Source organism: Oculina patagonica, chromosome 4 (assembly GCF_052425735.1).
Source record: "Oculina patagonica isolate OP01 chromosome 4, crgOcupat, whole genome shotgun sequence".
In the NCBI taxonomy this organism is placed as follows: Eukaryota; Metazoa; Cnidaria; class Anthozoa; order Scleractinia; family Oculinidae; genus Oculina; species Oculina patagonica.
In genome coordinates, this window is record NC_135761.1 from 1,063,998 (window position 1) to 1,087,029 (window position 23,032).

Consider the following 23,032-nt stretch of genomic DNA (forward strand, 5'->3'; position numbering starts at 1 on the left):
CTATAGTGTGAGCGTTGCTACCCTGTACCTATAGGGAAGTCTGTTGTCCTGTCTGAGGGTATGGACATCTCAGCCCCTGCTTTTATTGTAAGGGGTCCTCAGTTTAGCATATTTTCGCTTTCTCGTTAGTTAGTTTGCCGGGGTCACCCATCCTTCCCTTTATCGGGGTACTGTAGAGGGCGGATTTTGTTAGTTGTGTGTCGGGGAGGATTAAGTGTTCGGGGAGCTAACGCTATAAGTCTAGAAGACTATTTAGCTTCCCGATTTAAGGTGGCCTCGATATTGCGGATGACCTGTAGTTAGAGGGGGCAGACACTTTTGGGGATTGTTGTGGGGAAGTTAGCTATTTTTTGCTTTGGATGTTTGTAGGGTAGATAACTTAAAAAGAAAGGATAAAGGGTGTGTGGAGGAATGACTAGTAAATAGAGAGAGTGTGACCGTATAGACACGTGTGTTGTTCTGATTGAGAGACAGTATGAATTTTTCTATTTCCTTCCCACCCACCAGTTTTAGTCTAGGTGGTGGGCGAAGTTTATTAGCTACTTTTTCTTGCTTTTTCCGGATTGTAGGTTTATAGTAGAATAAACTTCCATACCCAAAGAAAGGATAAAGGTGTGTGGTGTGTTTGTTACAGAGTGCAGAATTATACTATAATGAGAGGAATCACGCTCTCAATTCTGACAACGCCGTGAGGCAAACAAAGATTCACTTTATTGTTAATACGAAGTTAGATGTTTATCACTTGGGGATCGAAGGGGTTATACAACTGAGCTCCTCTTAAAAGAAAATTTAACACATTGAAGCATTTTCTTTTTCAATTCAGGAATAGCTACTACAGTGGTTATAATTTATATTTTATTTTTACATTTAACAGTAACTAAACGGTCGGAGCTGTGTTTCAATATGAACTTTTAATCTGGTGGAGAATGCCAGAAATTGGTCAGAAACAGTGAGCACAAATACCAATAAAACCGAAGCTTGACGAGGCCTTGAAACTTAACTGTAAAACACGTTATATCTTTCATTGCAACCTTAGATAGATAGATGCTTTAGATAGATGCTTTATTAAAACTAAATTGCAACCCGAGGGTTGAATAATATAGTTTTTTACAAAAAAATTACAATGGTTAAAGAAGGTTAAAATTTCTTATATATACAAAATGAAATATACAACTATGAAATGTCAAATATTTAAAATTTGAGCGCATTGCTAAGAATGAATGAGTTCTTCAATCTATTTGTCTTAAAATTAGCATTGAATTTTCGTTTCTTCCTCAAATTGTAATGGCAGGTGTTCCTCTCTGGGAGTAAATTATGGAGTTTGTTATTCCTGTCTTCTACAATCTTTGAAAAAAGCTTGTTCGTTAGGGACTGTCTTCTTGCAACCTTTCTCTCTTCGTGGGTTCGACTGGGGAGTCATACAGAAATTTTAACGATTTCTTGGATCATTAAATGGTCAAGCGATTAATTGCTTTTCATACAAACAATACTCAGGCAGCCCTTACTCCGAAGACGTGAAATTAACTACAACTTGCTGGTCGGCGAATACTGACAAAGCCTCAAGCTGAACGGCAGTCTAACATTTTGATGAAAATATAAAAATGTCACTCTAAGTTTTTTTGAGTTCAACTTTTTGACGGTTTTTTTCGAGTCTCTTTCTTTTATTTTTCTTTATTTGCGCTGCCTGCATGAAAAGATACTCTTATCCCTGTGAACTAAGCAGCTGTGCAAGTCCCATTGACAAATCTTGTGTCACAGTTTTCCATTAGATGTCGTTATGTGTTCGGCATTTATAATCAGTAGGCAAGACAAGGCCGGTTCTTGAATCTTCGATAACTTGGTTTGAAGAAATCTAATACAAGTCTCATTGCACTGAATCAAACAGTGCTATAGCATGCGAACCATTAAGTTACTTAAGTAAAGGAAACCATGATTAAAGAACAAAAATTTCGCTTAGTGCTTATTTTTCTCGGTTCGCGTTCAAGAAATATACTTGTCAAATTATCGTACGAACACGCCAAAGGATATGTTTATATTTCTTAGAGGGTCTTTACATTCAAAGATATCTTTTATTATAGCTTAGTGTTAATCAGTAAACCTTGAAAATAGATAAATACCTGTCTTTTTCTACACAAGCATATGACGCTTTTGATGTTACGTAGTAAATAACAAATATTGTATAATTAGTGTGTAGTCTCGATTGATAAATGAACCCTTCAGTTTGCTACCAACAGAAGTTTGATGGAGTCGAAGAACATCTTTAATTTCATTTAATTCTCACTGGGATGACCACACGCTACAATACTGGCACGCCTTGTTGTTTCAGCCATGTGTATCGCATACAACTCAGTTTGTGATATACTATTTGTTTTTTCATTCCCGGTACAGTTTTTCTGCACTATTGAGGAAGAAATTCAGACTGAAGCTGATTACTATTCGCTATGATTTTATCAGAGATCGATTCAAAATGACGTACTATAGAATAATCGAAAGCGAACTAAAGAAGTATTCCCTATCTTGGAAATATAAAGGAAACCTAATCTCCCATCGAGGAAGAGGGGCAGTTCGAGATCCGATTACATGTGTATTACAAGAGAAACGAATTTTTTATCCGAGATATATTAGAGTTATAGATGTCCGACTGGGTTTCTTCTGTTTAACCATTCATTATAATCTCACATATTGTTAAACACCCGTTTTCTGATGGAAATCTTTTTTGTTAATCACGTGCTAATATGATCGAAACCGAGGAACCGGATTGATTAAAAGACGAGCAAGAATGATCGCGGCGGAAATTTGGGCGAAGGTAAAGAAGATTTTATGGGTGATATAGATGGATACATGTTTATTGTTCTTACTTCCTCGCCAAATGAGTAAATACTGATTTACTAGCAAAATAATAAATTCTGATTTAACCCGAGGAAATCGGAGTGAGGATGAACGCACTGATTTCATCGAGATCGGCTTATACTTCAATGCCAGTGCTATGATTACAAATCTTTTCCCCCTGATTATATGAAGCTTTTGTCGATGTTTTTATGCTGTAAACGTTGCCAACACATATTAGCATTGTTGTAAATTCGTTCTCTTGATAACTTGTATTAATTAGTTCTCTGTGGTTTGTTTTGTTAACTGGGCTGTGAAGAAAACGGAACAAAAGGCAAGAAATAACTTTATACCTTAATTGCCGACCTATCCCACGCATAAAGCTAAAATTGTTACCTGATAAATATTCTGCTCCATTCAAAGCGTTTTATCAGCTACACTGCAATAAATTTGAATTTTATCCATTGGAAGGGAGCCGATGCAATTATTTATCAATTAGGAGAACGTGACACTTTTTCACTTTTTTCAATGCATTTTACTTATCCGAACAACGGACGCCTGTCATTAGAGATATTTTAACTGTTCTTTCTGCGATTTACTCCGGATTTAAAGAATACTAAGAATTCAGTAATTACTCAATGTAAAAGGTATTAAGCAATAGACGCTGTTTAAGGAATGGATTCGAAAATTCGATAAAATTTTATTTTGATAACAGCGGCAGCGTACGACTTCATATACTAATCAGGAAAGAATAAATTAAGCAGGAACAAATCAATTTAGTTTATCGGAGAGAAAGATATAATTGCTCCTTTGAGGGATTTGATCGAAAACACTGAAACAACATTCATTGCTTTCAGTGGGTGAACGTGATTTTCATTCCGTTCATCAGTTTCTTAAGGTGGCAGTCTGAACCCAATGTTTTATTCATTTAACAATCATAATAATAGCGCGACAAATTTCCTTGCCGTTTCTAAAAAAGTTCTTTAACGTATGATGAAAATCCATTATCGGTGAGCGTGGGTTCTTACGCTTTGTAATAAAAGCTGTAACTTCCCTGTTCTGTGATATTTTTCATTCAATACTGAGATTTTCATCTTAATCCCTCTTTACGAATTAAAGTTTTAAAGATAAGATGGCAGTATTCTCAAGGTTACAATATTTATTTCCTCTCAGTCAGCATACTTATTTCTGTAAAAGCTAGCCTGATAAGGAAAAAGTCAAGATAAAAGAGATTTCTAGATAAGCCTTAACTTAAATGTATCCTACTTTAATTAGCAGACTATGCGTACGTGTATCATCAACTTCCGAATAGGTAATATTGATTCTTGCTTGCTTGTTATTACTTTTCTCAACACAAATCAAACTACTTCGATGGATGCCTTGCAGATTCAGTATTTTCATTGAAAACATATCTTGGCGTATTTGGTATTTTATAATTTTTAAAATATGAGGCATGAGCCACTTGCTTCTCATTTTTACTCAGACGCAATTCAAAAAAAGAACTCTCAGTTCCAACCCAAAAACCCTCAGTACGTACAGAACTAATTGTAACGTAAATTTTTGAGTGACAGCAGTTTGTATTTACAATAAAAAGCGTAGAAGTGATTTTATTACAGCTTTCCTTTGAGCGATGAAACGTAATTTGACTGGATAAAAATACTGTGCAATAATCAAATTATTGCTTTGTTCAAGTTACTAGAAACATTGTTAACCAGCAGAATGTTAAGAAAAAATGACGCACTATTCTTATTAGGGTAAGGACTCTTAAAAAGAATAAAAGCCTCCCTTGTGAAGTAGTTAAATCGTGCATTGGTTACCAGCACACTGAAATTTCCTACTTCTAACAGACCACAAATATCGCGTTCAGCCGTTTACATGCTGAAAAGGTACTAACTTTGATCATATTTTTTGACACGTTTTTATTTACAGCTTTATGAAAGTGATAAATGATCGTCGCAGTGAATTTCCATTTTAAGCATTTGGAATAAAGAAGCTGAAAAATTTTTGGTTGGGTTTCGGGTTTTTTGGTTTTTTTTGGGAAGTTAAATTTTTTTTTTTTTTTTTTATTTAAAAAATTATGTTAATGATAGGAGGTGGCGCTTGCTGACAAGCGCTCTACAATAACGGTTTTTGTTTGAGGTTTATAAATGCGCGCCGTAGTACAGAAAAAGAGTGGATTATGTAGATGCTGAAAATACTAAACAAAGGCTGAACGTGATGACAGTTCTCAAATTGTCAATCAAATAAAATCATTAAAACTTTACCACTAAGATAGGTTCCAATTTTTCCACTAAAATCAACTGTACCACATTAGTTTTACAAAGTCTACTTGTCGACATTTAAGCCGTGACCCTGTAGCTTAGAGTTTGACGCTCTAAAAGTGGACGGACACGTGGACCCAGTGACACAAGTGACACAGAGTTAGATATAGATCCGGGCGTTTCAATAAATACCTAGCGCCGTTAAACAAAATGCAAAGCCACGAGTATTGAACTGAACGATGGAAATTTGAAGGCATTTTTTAAATTAAAAAGGGTTAGAAATAGGGTAAAACGCATAAGTAAAATCGGTGACACTTAAGTCCTATTAATTGCAAAATATTATGTTCGTTTTGTCAGATTTTGCAAAAGAAAAAAGTCCTTGGGCCATCGATATATAAATAAGTGCGGTCTTTTTCTTTCACATTTGATTTTAGCAAAATGCAACTACTGTTCGTCCTCTTACAAGCCTATGTATTATGGAGTTGCGCATCTGGAGAGTTGGTGGCCAATGCTGATTTACGCCCAGCCTTAGGGAAAAGAGATGCTACATCTGAAGATGCGCCTTTCAAACAATGCTGCCTACAAACAATATGGACTAGCTGGTTATGGGAAGAGGGATGCTACATCTGAAGATGCACCTTTGCCACCGGCTGCCTACAAACAATCTGGTCTATGGTATGGGAAGAGGGAGCACCTGAAGAGCACGAGCCCCACCGCCTCTGGAAGCAATCTGGTTATGGGAAGAGGGATGCTACATCTGAAGATGCACCTTTGCCACCGGCTGCCTACAAACAATATGGACTATCTGGTTATGGGAAGAGGGATGCTACATCTGAAGATGCACCTTTGCCACCGTCTTCATACAAACAATATGGACTATCTGGTTATGGGAAGAGGGATGCTACATCTGAAGATGCACCTTTGCCACCGGCTGCCTACAAACAATATGGAAGCTACCTGGTTATGGGAAGAGGGATGCTACATCTGAAGATGCACCTGCGCCACCGTCTTCATACAAACAATATGGAGCTAGCTGGTTATGGGAAGAGGGATGCTACATCTGAAGATGCACCTTTGCCACCGGCGGCCTACAAACAATATGGAAGCTACCTGGTTATGGGAAAAGGGATGCTACATCTGAAGATGCACCTTTGCCACCGTCTTCATTCAAACAATCTGGAAGCAACCTGGTTATGGGAAGAGAGATGCTACATCTGAAGATGCACCTTTGCCACCGGCTGCCTACAAACAATATGGACTAGCTGGTTATGGAAAGAGGGATGCTACATCTGAAGATGAGCCTTTGCCACCGGCTGCCTACAAACAATATGGACTATCTGGTTATGGGAAGAGGGATGCTACATCTAAAGATGCGCCTTTGCCACCGGCGGCCTACAAACAATATGGACTAGCTGGTTATGGGAAGAGGGATGCTACATCTGAAGATGCAGCCTTTGCCACCGGCGGCCTACAAACAATATGGACTATCTGGTTATGGGAAGAGGGATGCTACATCTGAAGATGCACCTTTGCCACCGGCTGCCTACAAACAATATGGACTAGCTGGTTATGGGAGGAGGGATGCTACATCTAAAGATGCGCCTTTGCCACCGGCTGCCTACAAACAATATGGACTATCTGGTTATGGGAAGAGGGATGCTACATCTGGAGATGCGCCTATGCCACCGGCTGCCTACAAACAATATGGACTAGCTGGTTATGGGAAGAGGGATGCTACATCTGAAGATGAGCCTTTGCCACCGGCGGCCTACAAACAATATGGACTAGCTGGTTATGGGAAGAGGGATGCTACATCTAAAGATGAGCCTTTGCCACCGGCTGCCTACAAACAATATGGACTATCTGGTTATGGGAAGAGGGATGCTACATCTAAAGATGAGCCTTTGCCACCGGCTGCCTACAAACAATATGGACTAGCTGGTTATGGGAAGAGGGATGCTACATCTGAAGATGCACCTTTGCCACCGGCTGCCTACAAACAATATGGACTAGCTGGTTATGGGAAGAGGGATGCTACATCTGAAGATGCACCTTTGCCACCGGCTGCCTACAAACAAGATGGACTATCTGGTTATGGGAAGAGGGATGCTACATCTGAAGATGCACCTTTGCCACCGGCGGACAAACAAAGGACACTGGTAGGGAAGAGGGAGCACATCGGAGAGAGCCTTTGCAACCGGCTACCTACAAACAATCTGGACTAGCTGGTTATGGGAAGAGGGATACTACATCTGAAGATGCACGAGCCCCACCGTTCCTCTGGAAGCAACCTGGTTATGGTAAAAGGGATGCTACATCTGAAGATGCACGAGCCCCACCGTTCCTCTGGAAGCAACCTGGTTATGGGAAAAGAGATGCTACATCTGAAGATGCACGAGCCCCACCGTTCCTCTGGAGACAATCTGGTTATGGGAAAAGAGATGCTACATCTGAACATAAGAAAAGCAAGTGAGATGACTGAAATTGCCCTTCCACTTATGTTATTTAGTTGAAACATTTTAACGTAAGGTTGTTACTGTACGTCGAATACTGAGCATTTTAGCCAAGTTTTAGACCTCCAATGAGGGCTTGAAGAATGGTTGAATAAAGTTATGTATACGGAAAGTCTCAACTATCTTCTCTTTTAAGCTTAAACGATCCTTTGTGGCAAAGGTGGGGTATTTAGAAAAAAAAACACGAAAATGTCATGCATTAAATGTGCTATTCTTATACAAATGGTTATATTACTTGTAGTTCTTCACTGATGTATGAATAGCACCAGACGTTCTTTGCTCAATCCATGAAACATGCGCACTTCATGCGTAGCAAGTACCATTTTGTGATTAGATCTTAATATAGCGAGAGCACTGCTAATTGATCAGGCCAGCTTGTCTTGTTACCTAGCAGCAGCCCTGATATAATCGCAATAAAATATTTATAACGCGCAATATTTTTGCGTTCAAAGTGGCTAGTTTGAAAAATTTAAGCACATATTTAATACTTTCGAGAAATTAGGTTGATTTCAGTAATCAATCACGCATTTCCTCACGGACAGCAAAACAGAAAATCAGTTTCAATGATACCAGATGCCAACATTCTAGCAGTTTTTGCCGTCGGCAGTATTTCCGGCCTAGAAAAAATAATCAAGGAACACACAAGAGGCGAAGAGCGTAACCTAAAATTATGACAAAGATGGAATTTTATTTTTTCTAGCCGCTAGGCGAGCGTTTGCATTGTAGCAGGTACAACTTTGCTCGACTAGCAGTAACGACAACAACAAGAATAACAACAACAGAATCCTTTATTTAAAAACGATATAAGTTAAAGCAACAGACTTGCTTGAGGGGTCGTAAAATTCAGTTTTAATTTTAATTATAGCTGACAAAGCTTGAGTGAGCTGGGGCGGACCGGGGTACTGTAACCCTTCCAAGCGACGTTTTGGTACCGAAATATTCCGCTAAATCGTTTTTGCAGGATCGTTTTTGGCGAAGAGGTAGGACGTTCAACAGACCACCTCTCTCCAGGACGCCACTTGTAGGGATCCACAACTGTTTAGATTGTTTTTGACGTAATTTTTGACATTTGCAACTCCAAAAAACAAAAGAGCTACCCAAGAAGCACTATGAAGTGGGATCGTCTGAGCTGCATGTCATGAAAAAAAGGAAACCGACAAAAGGCAAGAAAGAACTTTGTCTTATTGCCAACCCATGTATCTCACGCATAAACCTTAAATTGTTACCTAATAAATATTCTGCTCCATTCAAAGCTTTTTGTTCGCAAGAAAGGAATAAATTTGAATTTTATCCATAGGAAGGGAGATACTATTATTTATCAATTAGGAGAATCTGACACTTTTTTCAATGCATTTCTTATCTGAACAACAAATGATTGTCATTAGAGATATTTTAACTGTCTTCTTTTTGCGATTTACTCCGGATTAACCGAATACTAAGATTCCAGTAATTACCTATTCAATGCAAATGGTATTAAGCAATAGACGTTGTTCTAGGAATCGAATGGGAAATTCGAAAAATTTGTATTTTGATAACAGCAGCTAATGGCGGCAGCATACGACTTCATATACAAATCGGAAAAGGATAAATTGAGCAGGAAATTTCAGTTTAGTTTATTGAAGAGAAAGATATAATTGCTTCAAGAGGGATTTGACTTGTTTATCGAAAAAACTGACGCAACATTCGTTGCTTTCAGTGGGTGGAGCACTGAAAGCAACGTGGAGCACTCGTGGAGCACCTGTAAACTAGCTAACAGCTAAGTGTGTACTTTTCCACGTTAAATAAAGTATGTATGTATGTATGTATGTATGAATGTGATTTTCATTCCGTTCATCTGTTTTTAGGGTGGCAATACAGAAGGCCTAAATCTGGTGTTTTAGAGCGACAAATTTCCTTGCCGTTTCTAAAAAAGGTTCTTTAACGATGTGATGAAAATCCATTATCAGTGAATGTGGGTTCTAACGCTTTGAAATAAACGCTGTAATTTCTCTGTTCTGCGATATTTTTCGTTCAATAAGGAGATTTTCATCTTCAACCTCTTTACAAATTAAAGTTTTAAAGATAACATGGCAGTACTTTCAAGGTTACAATATTTATTTCCTCCTCAGCATACTCACTTCTATAAAGCTAGCCTGATAAGAAAAAAGTTACGATAAAACAGATTACCTGATCAGCCTTAACTTAAATGTATCCTACTGTAATTAGCAGACTATGCGTACATATGTCATTAGCTTCCGAAGAGACAATATTAAAATTCTTGATAACATGTACTCTTTTGTTTTAGTTATTACTTTTCTCAAAACAAATCAAACTATACCCCGATGAATGCCCTGAAGATTCAGTATTTTCTATAAAAAACATATCTTAGCGTTCTTGTTATTCGAAATACAGAGCATCAGAGTGCTCAGGTGGAAATACCGCACGAGGTGACATTTTGATTAAATTATGTGTAATTAAAATAGAAAAGCTTTTTTTGGCACAAAAACATATTTTAGATTAAAACTCAAGTAAAACTTACAATATCTTATTAATTGCTAATTTTAACTCGTACACAATTCAAAGAAATGACCTTTAGTTCCAAACCAAAACTCTAAGTACGTACGTACGAACTGTAACGCGACTGCCTCAGTGGCAGCAGTAATGTATTAACGATACGAAGCAACAATATCGTCGAACAATATCGTCGAAGTGATTTTATTACAGCTTTTCTTTGAGCGATGACACGTTATTTGACCGGATACAACAACTGTGCACTAATCAAATTATTGTTTTGTTCAAGTTACTCGAAGCGTTGTTAACCGGTAGAATGTAAAGACAAAAGACGTTCTGATCTTATCAAGGCAAGGACGCTTAAAAGGAATAAAAGCCTCCAATGTGAAGTAGTTGAACCGTGCATTGGTTACTGGCACACTGAAAAGTCCTGCTTCTAACAGACCACAAAGATCACGTTCACTGCCCTTAGTTCACAAAAAGGTACTAACTTTGATCATATTTATTGACATTTTTTTATTTACAGCTTTATGTTAATGATAGGACGTGATGCTTGCTGACGAGCGCTCTATAACAGCGGTTTTTGTTTGAGGTTTATATTGCTTTTCAAAAATGCCCGACGTGATCCAGAAAAAAGTGGATTTTGTACATGTTTGTGTTCATAATACGGACGCTCTAGCTTTCCTATCCCTTTGGAGAGACTGTACAAAAACCTCCAAAATAGCCGAGATCGCAAAAGCGTGCCACTATATATCAGGGATAATAAGTATAATCAAAAGTTTATCGTAATAAAACAACAAAAATACAAAATCAATAACTGCATTAATTATGTTAGTCGACATCAAGTCCTATCAATTGCAAAATATTATGTTCGTTTTGTCATATTTTGCAAAAGAAAAAAAAAACAAACCTTGGGCCATCGATATATAAATAACTGCGATCTTTTTCTTACACCTTTAATTTTAGCAAAATGCAACTACTGTTCGTCTTCTTACAAGCCTATGTACTATGGAGTTGCGCATCTGGAGAGTTGGTGGCCAATGCTGATTTACGCCCTGCTTTAGGGAAAAGAGATGCTACATCTGAAGATGCACCTTTGCCACTGTCTGCCTTCAAACAACCTGGCTATGGCCATGGAAAAAGAGATGCTATATCTGAAGATGCACGAATCCCACCCTTCGTCACAAGAAAGTCTGGCTATAATGGTAATGGTTTGATAATGGTTTTTCAAAAGCGTGCGAAAAAATGTACTGAACATGTATTTTACATAGGAAATCAAACAATTGATGTTGTACAAGATTACACTTGTTTAGGAACCAAAATATCTTCTACAGGAAATTTTAAAATCTCACTTGATCACCTAAAAGAGAAAGGACTTCATGCACTTTTTAGTTTGAGACGACAAACAAATTTTAGTAGATTGAAACCTTCTCTTGCCTGTAGAATCTTTGATGCAATGATATCTCCAATTCTGCTCTATAATAGTGAAATTTGGGGTGGTTATGTAAAATCTGATTTTAAGGCCTGGGATGGTTCACAAATTGAAAGAACACATCTACAGTTTTGTAAACGCTATCTTGAAGTCAGTAATAAGGCTTCTAATGTTGCATGTAGAGCTGAGCTTGGTCGATTTCCTCTCCTTATCACCATTAATCAAAGAATCCTCAACTATTTGATATATCTCCAAGAAAAGCAACCGGATTCTTTTGTTAGACAGTCTTTTTTAATTTCATTAGAACTTCACACCGCTGGTAAAAATAGTTTTTACTATTTTTTTTGGTAATTTCAATCCTGATTTAGTAGACACCGCAAACGTGACAATGTTTCTGCAGTTAATGAAACAGAAATATATTTCGTATTGGCAGCATACTCTACAGCATTCTCAAAAACTAGAATTCTATAGATCTTTTAAGAACGAATATGTTACCTCCAATTATCTAGAGTTAACTAGGAGAGTTTCTGGTAGGAGAACATTAGCTAAATTACGTATTAGCAATCATAAGTTAATGATCGAACTAGGCAGATATAACAATACGCCCAGACATAATAGGCTCTGCCCGGTCTGTGATTGTAATAAAACCGAAGATGAAATTCATTTTCTCTTTTATTGTTCCAAATATGCAACAATAAGAGATAACTTTTACAAGACAATACAGCCTATCATCTTAAATGTCAGCCAACTACCAGTGCCTGACTTGATTTTAGAATTAATGAATTCTCCCGATCATTTTGTGACCATGCAATTGATTAAATTTATATCATCTTGTTTTGATTTACGTAACAAAATACTATCAATGTAATTAATTTTATATGAATCATTTTTGTTTTTTACTATATATTATTATTTTTATTATTATTGAAATAAACGCTGTAATTTCTCTGTTCTGCGATATTTTTCGTTCAATAAGGAGATTTTCATCTTCAACCTCTTTACAAATTAAAGTTTTAAAGATAACATGGCAGTACTTTCAAGGTTACAATATTTATTTCCTCCTCAGCATACTCACTTCTATAAAGCTAGCCTGATAAGAAAAAAGTTACGATAAAACAGATTACCTGATCAGCCTTAACTTAAATGTATCCTACTGTAATTAGCAGACTATGCGTACATATGTCATTAGCTTCCGAAGAGACAATATTAAAATTACGCCCTGCTTTAGGGAAAAGAGATGCTACATCTGAAGATGCACCTTTGCCACTGTCTGCCTTCAAACAACCTGGCTCTAGCTATGGGAAAAGAGATGCTATATCTGAAGATGCACGAATCCCACCCTTCGTCACAAGAAAGTCTGGCTATAATGGTAATGGTTTGATAATGGTTTTTCAAAAGCGTGCGAAAAAATGTACTGAACATGTATTTTACATAGGAAATCAAACAATTGATGTTGTACAAGATTACACTTATTTAGGAACCAAAATATCTTCTACAGGAAATTTTAAAATCTCACTTGATCACCTAAAAGAGAAAGGACTTCATGCACTTTTTAGTTTGAGACGACAAACAAATTTTAGTAGATTGAAACCTTCTCTTGCCTGTAGAATCTTTGATGCAATGATATCTCCAATTCTGCTCTATAATAGTGAAATTTGGGGTGGTTATGTAAAATCTGATTTTAAGGCCTGGGATGGTTCACAAATTGAAAGAACACATCTACAGTTTTGTAAACGCTATCTTGAAGTCAGTAATAAGGCTTCTAATGTTGCATGTAGAGCTGAGCTTGGTCGATTTCCTCTCCTTATCACCATTAATCAAAGAATCCTCAACTATTTGATATATCTCCAAGAAAAGTAACCGGATTCTTTTGTTAGACAGTCTTTTTTAATTTCATTAGAACTTCACACCGCTGGTAAAAATAGTTTTTACTATTTTTTTTGGTAATTTCAATCCTGATTTAGTAGACACCGCAAACGTGACAATGTTTCTGCAGTTAATGAAACAGAAATATATTTCGTATTGGCAGCATACTCTACAGCATTCTCAAAAACTAGAATTCTATAGATCTTTTAAGAACGAATATGTTACCTCCAATTATCTAGAGTTAACTAGGAGAGTTTCTGGTAGGAGAACATTAGCTAAATTACGTATTAGCAATCATAAGTTAATGATCGAACTAGGCAGATATAACAATACGCCCAGACATAATAGGCTCTGCCCGGTCTGTGATTGTAATAAAACCGAAGATGAAATTCATTTTCTCTTTTATTGTTCCAAATATGCAACAATAAGAGATAACTTTTACAAGACAATACAGCCTATCATCTTAAATGTCAGCCAACTACCAGTGCCTGACTTGATTTTAGAATTAATGAATTCTCCCGATCATTTTGTGACCATGCAATTGATTAAATTTATATCATCTTGTTTTGATTTACGTAACAAAATACTATCAATGTAATTAATTTTATATGAATCATTTTTGTTTTTTACTATATATTATTATTTTTATTATTATTAAAATAAACGCTGTAATTTCTCTGTTCTGCGATATTTTTCGTTCAATAAGGAGATTTTCATCTTCAACCTCTTTACAAATTAAAGTTTTAAATATAACATGGCAGTACTTTCAAGGTTACAATATTTATTTCCTCCTCAGCATACTCACTTCTATAAAGCTAGCCTGATAAGAAAAAAGTTACGATAAAACAGATTACCTGATCAGCCTTAACTTAAGTGTATCCTACTGTAATTAGCAGACTATGCGTACATATGTCATTAGCTTCCGAAGAGACAATATTAAAATTACGCCCTGCTTTAGGGAAAAGAGATGCTACATCTGAAGATGCACCTTTGCCACTGTCTGCCTTCAAACAACCTGGCTCTAGCTATGGGAAAAGAGATGCTATATCTGAAGATGCACGAATCCCACCCTTCGTCACAAGAAAGTCTGGCTATAATGGTAATGGTTTGATAATGGTTTTTCAAAAGCGTGCGAAAAAATGTACTGAACATGTATTTTACATAGGAAATCAAACAATTGATGTTGTACAAGATTACACTTATTTAGGAACCAAAATATCTTCTACAGGAAATTTTAAAATCTCACTTGATCACCTAAAAGAGAAAGGACTTCATGCACTTTTTAGTTTGAGACGACACACAAATTTTAGTAGATTGAAACCTTCTCTTGCCTGTAGAATCTTTGATGCAATGATATCTCCAATTCTGCTCTATAATAGTGAAATTTGGGGTGGTTATGTAAAATCTGATTTTAAGGCCTGGGATGGTTCACAAATTGAAAGAACACATCTACAGTTTTGTAAACGCTATCTTGAAGTCAGTAATAAGGCTTCTAATGTTGCATGTAGAGCTGAGCTTGGTCGATTTCCTCTCCTTATCACCATTAATCAAAGAATCCTCAACTATTTGATATATCTCCAAGAAAAGCAACCGGATTCTTTTGTTAGACAGTCTTTTTTTAATTTCATTAGAACTTCACACCGCTGGTAAAAATAGTTTTTACTATTTTTTTTTGGTTATTTTAATCCTGATTTAGTAGACACCGCAAACGTGACAATGTTTCTGCAGTTAATGAAACAGAAATATATTTCGTATTGGCAGCATACTCTACAGCATTCTCAAAAACTAGAATTCTATAGATCTTTTAAGAACGAATATGCTACCTCCAATTATCTAGAGTTAACTAGGAGAGTTTCTGGTAGGAGAACATTAGCTAAATTACGTATTAGCAATCATAAGTTAATGATCGAACTAGGCAGATATAACAATACGCCCAGACATAATAGGCTCTGCCCGGTCTGTGATTGTAATAAAACCGAAGATGAAATTCATTTTCTCTTTTATTGTTCCAAATATGCAACAATAAGAGATAACTTTTACAAGACAATACAGCCTATCATCTTAAATGTCAGCCAACTACCAGTGCCTGACTTGATTTTAGAATTAATGAATTCTCCCGATCATTTTGTGACCATGCAATTGATTAAATTTATATCATCTTGTTTTGATTTACGTAACAAAATACTATCAATGTAATTAATTAACTGCGCTGCGCAGTTCTTGCTCTGCACGTCCTTTTTTTTTTTTTTTTCTCAGTGACCAGACTGATGCCCCCGCTCGGCCAGGCTGGGGTCACGCAAGGTTTAAAAGCTAGAAAACACTTACTAATGGGAAATTTTCAAATGCTTTGGTCTTAATAAGCATGTTTAGCGTAAGATGTCCGATTTTGAAGCGTTTTATTCAAACAAAATTCTAAATTTTCATGCCTCGAAAGAAAAATATATTTCAGCGGGCCAAAATCTGTGAATAAATACCATTACGTTGGTGTTAAAGAATGTGCTGACATGACAAGTTTCACTTTCGATCGGCTAGACATCGAGTCAGGTAATTTTTCAAAGCTATTTTCAGCTACCTTTCAAATCTTTGCGAATCCATTAATCTTTACTTAAAAAATTCAGTGTGAAGTATTTTGAAGCGTTTGAATCGAAGAAAATACTAAACTTTTACGCTTTAAATAAATACGCTTTAGCGGGCAAGAATTTACATTTATTTACATTACGTTTGTGTCCTGGAATGTGCTGGCGTTAACAAATTTTTACTTTCACAAGGCATTGATCGGCAAGAATCACGCAATGCTCTGAAAGGTTTAAATCTGCTACAAACGGAAACTAAACAAATCCTCTGGTCTAAACCTAGCATGTTAAGTGTAAAATATTCGACTTTTTAGCGTTATTTATTTTTGGAGCTCTGTCATCTATAGGATTTCTGAAATCTGATGGAAAACTACTGAGACAAACATGCCCTGACTTGCAAGGGTTACGTCATTGATAAATTAATTCTCCGGGGAATTCCCATTCAGCAAAACACAGGTCTAGTGTTCTTCTCAAATTTGATTTAATTATTTGCTCCAATATTCCATTTTCGGAGCTGGTTATTCAATCTTTAAACGGTAATGCAAGACAACACTGGATGCTGATTTAAAAGACTTTTTTGTTTCACGGATCAGGATCGTGGGAATTAAATTTGGCCAGCATTAGCATAGGCCATCCCAATAAAATGTTTCGTTTCCCATCGCCCCGTCTCTTGTGATGGTGGGTCGGTCGGTCGGGCAAAAAAAAAAAAAGAATAAACACGTTAAGGGGTCTGGGTTCATTTAAGAAGCCAGGAGATGCAGAACCGAAAATTTTGTTTCAGTCGATCTTGCTGAGAATGTTGGAACAATCGTTAATGCCCTTGGCACGAAACAGCCTTTGAAAAACTTAGTATCGTTGGTTTATTAATGACAAGGACATCACATCATACCAATTGTTGTTAATAAAACAAGTTCAAACAAGATCGTGTGCTTGTAAATTAAAGTACTTGCCTCTTTGACAAGTGAATCTGGAATTTTTTTTTTTTTTTTACATTTCGAAAAAAATGGGTCGGTCGGGCGATGGGAAACGAAACATTTTATTGGGATGGCCATATAAGAAAAATGTTTAATTTCGGATGGAACTAGTCAACCATGAAATGTCACGCAAGGTGTTTTCTTTATACCATCTTGTTTGTCAGTCGCAACATTGTTCGACACAGGTAAAGGGGATAAGGGGAAGGGGTGCATTTTTTGTTCCCCCACATGGCTCCCCTAAAGTGCTCACGAGACCAGCGCAGTTGTAAGCTCTAAGAGCTCTTGTTATTATTACTAAATAAGTTTACGCTTTTGCAATATTGTAACAAATTTACAGTCATGCAAATAAAGCTTGTTGTTGTTGGGCTATGGCCATGGAAAGAGAGATGCTATATCTGACGATGCACGAATCCCACCCTCTGTCACAAGACAGTCTGGCTATGGCCATGGGAAGAGAGATGCTATATCTGACGATGCACGAATCCCACCCTCTGTCACAAGACAGTCTGGCTATGGCCATGGGAAGAGAGATGCTATATCTGACGATGCACTTATCCCACCCTCTGTCACAAGACAGTCTGGCTATGGCCATGGAAAGAGAGATACTACATCTGACGATGCACGAATCCCACCCTCTGTCACAAGACAGTCTGGCTATGGCCATGGAAAGAGAGATGTATATCTGACGATGCACTTATCCCACCCTCTGTCACAAGCAGTCTGGCTTGGCCGGAAGAGAACTACATCTGACGATGCACGAATCCCACCCTCTGTCACAAGACAGTCTGGCTATGGCCATGGAAAGAGAGATGCTATATCTGACGATGCACTTATCCCACCCTCTGTCACAAGACAGTCTGGCTATGGCCATGGAAAGAGAGATACTACATCTGACGATGCACGAATCCCACCCTCTGTCACAAGACAGTCTGGCTATGGCCATGGAAAGAGAGATGCTATATTTGAAGATGCACGAATCCCACCCTCTGTCACAAGACAGTCTGGCTATGGCTATGGAAAGAGGGATGCTACATCTGACGATACACGAATCCCACCCTCTGTCACAAGACAGTCTGGCTATGGCCATGGAAAGAGAGATGCTACATCTGACGATGCACGAATCCCACCCTCTGTCACAAGACAGTCTGGCTATGGCCATGGGAAGAGAGATGCTATATCTGACGATGCACGAATCCCACCCTCTGTCACAAGACAGTCTGGCTATGGCCATGGGAAGAGAGATGCTATATCTGACGATGCACTTATCCCACCCTCTGTCACAAGATAGTCTGGCTATGGCCATAGAAAGAGAGATGCTATATCTGACGATGCACGAATCCCACCCTCTGTCACAAGACAGTCTGGCTATGGCCATGGAAAGAGAGATGCTATATCAACCGATGCACGAATCCCACCCTCTGTCACAAGACAGTCTGGCTATGGCCATAGAAAGAGAGATGCTATATCTGACGATGCACGCTTGCCACTGTCTGCCATGAAAGTCCCAGGCTATATGAACCGGTGAGATAATTGACACTGCCCTTCCATTTAATTCAGCCAAAAGCTAGGTGATGTTATTTAGCTGAAACACTACCTTCAACGTAAGGTCGTTACTGTAATTCAAATACTTAGCATTTTAACCAAGTGTTAGACATCCAATGAGAGTTTAAGAGAGGTTGAATAAAGCTATGCGTTTGGAAAGTCTCAATTATCTTCTTTTTGGAGCTTAAACGGTCTTTTTTGTAGCAAAGGTGGGGTATTTGAAAAACGCGAAAATTGCCAAACATTAAAAAGTGCTTTTTTATACAGATGGTATATTCCGCATGGTAGTTTTTCCGGTGAAAACATCAGTACTATTTCCGTATTCAAGGAACACACAAAAGGCAAAAAGCGGCTGAGCTGTTATTGAAAATTATAACAAGAAAGTATTTTCTCTCATTGCGAGACTGCCGTTTGTAGAACGTACAACTTTTACCGACTTTACTGAGACCGTTAGGCAGTTTGATTATTTGAAGCGTTGTGAAATTTAGTTTTCCGAAGTTAAAACCACAGCAGTAAAATTCAAATTTGATTTTAATTGCAATACTTGTTAGAAAGTCTCATCTAAGTAAATACATTTTTGACGTAATATTCTGTAGTTCATTTCGGTAAATATTGTGATGGGTTGGAAACGAGTGCATAACCGGATGTAAAGTAATCACTTCCGATTGAGATTTTCCCGTTAAGACCTTTTTTCAAGCTACTGAGTAGTTAAGAGTGACTTTAATTTTACGATCGGCCAGGCAAAAATTTGATTTCGTGGCAGAAAATGAAAACTCGATTTTCCTCATTTTTTGCTCGTTAATAGCTTTTAGGTAGATAGGAAACCTGATGTAGTTTGTTTCCCCTAAAGTCTACTAATTTTAAGAAAACAAAAAAAAAAATCGATTTCCGGTGGTCGAAGTCACAAATTTTCTAAATTTTAAACCCGAAATTAGCTATTATGAACACTCCTCGCGCTCGCTAACAAAACTGCGCAGAGAAATTTAGTCACCTCCTATCAACATAAAAATTATTTTTCTTTCGCTAGAATATAATTAACAAAAATTTGAATGAAATTCTCGCTCAAACATGCAGACAGATATTCTTATTAAACATACCTGAGAATTGGCTTGGGTTATTTGAAGGATTCTCACTTAGAGGGCATCAAACTTCGGCAAATTTTCACAGCATGGCCGTAAACTGCGTAAACACTTCTAATTACCAAACGCCACGATAATGAATGTTTTAACCTCAAATGCTCGTCTTTCCTTTTTCTTGCCCAATGTTCCATTGCAAAATTTCCTTTTCAACGAAAGAGTGAGATAAAAAAGCCAACCTGGATCAATTTAGGTCCACTTTGATAGAACAACTATTCTCCATTTTCGCCACAGGATTAGTTTTGTGACTTACGTGACATAACACACGTGACATAAAACACGATATTGCGACGTAAATTGAGTCTGCGCAGTAGTGATATCAGCCACAGAGTGTAAAATAACGCACCCAATTTTTCGTCACCACCAAGGCAGTTTGAAGAAACAAATTGATCGTTGTTGAGTTCTGTACACACTTTTGTCAAGAGAAAATAACCACGATAAAGGAAAATTGCTAAGGACGAAGATGCAAAAGGAATTTCGCGCTTAACAGTTGCTTTGTTGTATTTTGGAGCCAAGAAATATGATTAGCTGTTAGACAGCAATAGGCTATTTTGATCGATATCACAACATTTTGTGGGACTACGATGCATTGGTAAATAGGCAGCCTTCAACAACCCAAGCCAATTCTCAGGTATGTCTTAGATTATTTATACGAGAATTGAGAAAGTTTGGAGTTCTACCACATATTAAAAAAATTCCGTTGAAAACTACTGTTTAATTGACTTTCTAGTATCGTGAAATGTATTCCTCACTCTTTTAATTATTTCACTTCGCGGAGTTTTGCTTAAGCCCTGAAATTATATTCTAGCGAATGAAAAAGAGTTTCTCTGTTGATAGAAAGCATCCAAAGTTGTCAATGTGGCTTTGTTTGCGAACGCGAGGTGAGTTTACGATAACGAATTTCGGGTTGAAAATTGTGTCATTTCGAGGCTCCGATAACGAAAACTGACTTTCGTTTTTCTTCTCGAAATTAGAAGACTTCTGGAGGGAACGAAATACATCAGGTTTCTTATCTACCTAAAAGCTATTAATGAGCAAAAAATGAAGGAATTTGATTTTTCAATTTATGCCGGCGCAAGCGCGGTTTTTATTTAAAGTTCTTCTCGAGGTGGCTCAATACAGTTTTTTCTGGGCCATACCTGCAATTTGCAATTTGATCCCTGACTCGGATCGATATGAAAATTACACCATATATTGGTTTTAGATTGAAGTTTACTTTGATATATATTTTAAGGTAATCGATATTTCCATGGCAACGTTAAACAGAAAACCGCCAAATCAGTAAAGCCTGATTTTTGCCTAAATCAGATTTGCCGCTTTTAATAACTATTAATAAACTACGAGACAATATAACGAATAAAAATACAAGAAATACGAAATAAAATATTAAAAAGGTAAAAAGGGTAATAAGTGTAACTAAATTACAGAATAAAATGATTTAAAAGCTGCTGTTCTTTAAAAATTTCTTCCAAAGAGAGTTCTTAAAAGATTTAATTTTCGCATAGATAGCGGTAAGCTGTTCCAGGCTTGACAGGCAGTCACGGTAAATGGTCTTCCTCCTTTAGTTTGTCGTTTGACAACTAGGCGAACAATATTAAGTTGGCATATCTAGTCTGACGTGAATGAGTCTCGCTAGTAAGCTTAAGGTGGCCCGCGGGTATTTATGAGGCTGACAGTTCCCTTTTTTTAAGCGCGTTTTAAAACAGGAAAACGTGAAGCAATTGCTGAGATTTTTGAGAATCTGAAAGAATAAAGCTTAAATTATATAAAATGATAAATTTTATGGCGATCAAACGCGATTTGTTTAAGTTATGTGCGATTATCGGAAGCCTTCGTTTTTAATAAAATGCGATTATTTTTAAAATGCCAAGGTGAATTTTTTTGTAATTACCCCCAAAACGCTGCCAGTTGAAGTTTACTCACAACAACTTACAGGAAAATCCACTCCGTGGATTTCCTGAACGAGCGACATCTTTATTTTGCCTTTAAAAACTGTTGTGTTATGCGTCTGACTTGACCGTCGCATAAATGTGATACTTATAATAACCCAGTACCAGCCAGTTTTGAGGCTGATGTCACCTTAATATTGTGTGTAAAAGTTAAAAAGATCGTGTGTATACATCAAATGTTAGCAATCAATTAAGATTGATGGTTTTCAGCCGAATTTTTAAAAATATCAAACAAATGACGTTATTTCAAATTGCGAAAAAAATTGTCGGTTTGTTTTGCTTTTTAGCAGGATATCCAGAGGCAATGAAGAAAGGTTAATCCCAGAATACTGTCAGAGTATATGTATGAAGAGAGAAAGGAATTATTTATCAAGTTACCCTACTCCCAAGACAACGTGAACCTCAGCAAACGTTTCATAAACAGCTGAACACTTTTACGAGTGGGCGTTTTATGTTTATCATCTTTTGGCAAACAAGAAAAATCAAAAGTTTGTTTAACCTGAAAGACAAACAGTGACACAAATCAAACGTCATCTAATCGTGCCGAGTGCACATGTGGTGAAATCTACATTTGAGAACTGAACAAAAAGAAACTTGGCAGTGCGAAAGGCGGAACACGAAAACGAGAATCATAACTTTGAATCAGCCCGTCACTTCGCAAAAAATAATTCAGTCCACCCATTTGCATGGAACACTGCGTGTACCAAGAACACTACTTTTAATAATTCCGCCAACATACCAACGAAACCGACCAAAGTGATCCGAACTTCGTTTTAATAGTATCCACAATCTGAACTTCCTGACATGAAGAGTTCGAAAACAGGGCCAAAATTCTCAGCTAATCTTCTCAGCTAAGCTAATTTCGAAATCGCTCAGTTTGTCAAATCCGCTCAATGTGTCTCAAAAATCCACAATTCGTGCGCTTTTAAAGGTCGTATCCGTCGATCTGCGAACCTTTTCACCCCCTATCTTGGATAGTTAGGGGGCTATTCATTTAATTTACACGATACCACAACAAATTAAATTTCATATCCGATCGAGACATATCGGTTTTTAGTCAACCCGATCGCTAGAACGCGTAGTTTTCGTTATCCAAGAAATATAGCCTGAAAAACCGCAAACATGTAACCGCTGTTAGTATGAAATCACGAAGTCAGGAACTCGCAGCAGTACGAGTTTTTATATGTAAACACCCGCCTAGGGACTTGTACGTGGAATCGAGACTCTATCCAAACATAAATTAAGTGCATGATAAAATATGTTCACGATTTCATGACCTTTTTTTTTAAGGGAACTTTATTTTTTCGCAAAGTATTACGAAATGATTTATGCTACGCAAGGTTGCATCAAAATTATCTGTGGTTCAGATATTTAAAAAAACGGACTTGCCTTTTAGTTTAGCTGTGACTGTGCTGCGAACGAAACAGGAAATTGAAAGCCCAGACAATATCAAAACTCAAATCTGTGACT

At 37.2% G+C, this 23,032-nt stretch overlaps 1 pseudogene; it reads left to right on the forward strand.

Moving 5' to 3' along the window:
* Positions 1 to 17,623: 17,623 nt before the first annotated feature.
* LOC144648081 (uncharacterized) lies at positions 17,624 to 18,460 on the forward strand (annotated as a pseudogene).
* The last annotated feature ends 4,572 nt before the right edge of the window (positions 18,461 to 23,032 follow it).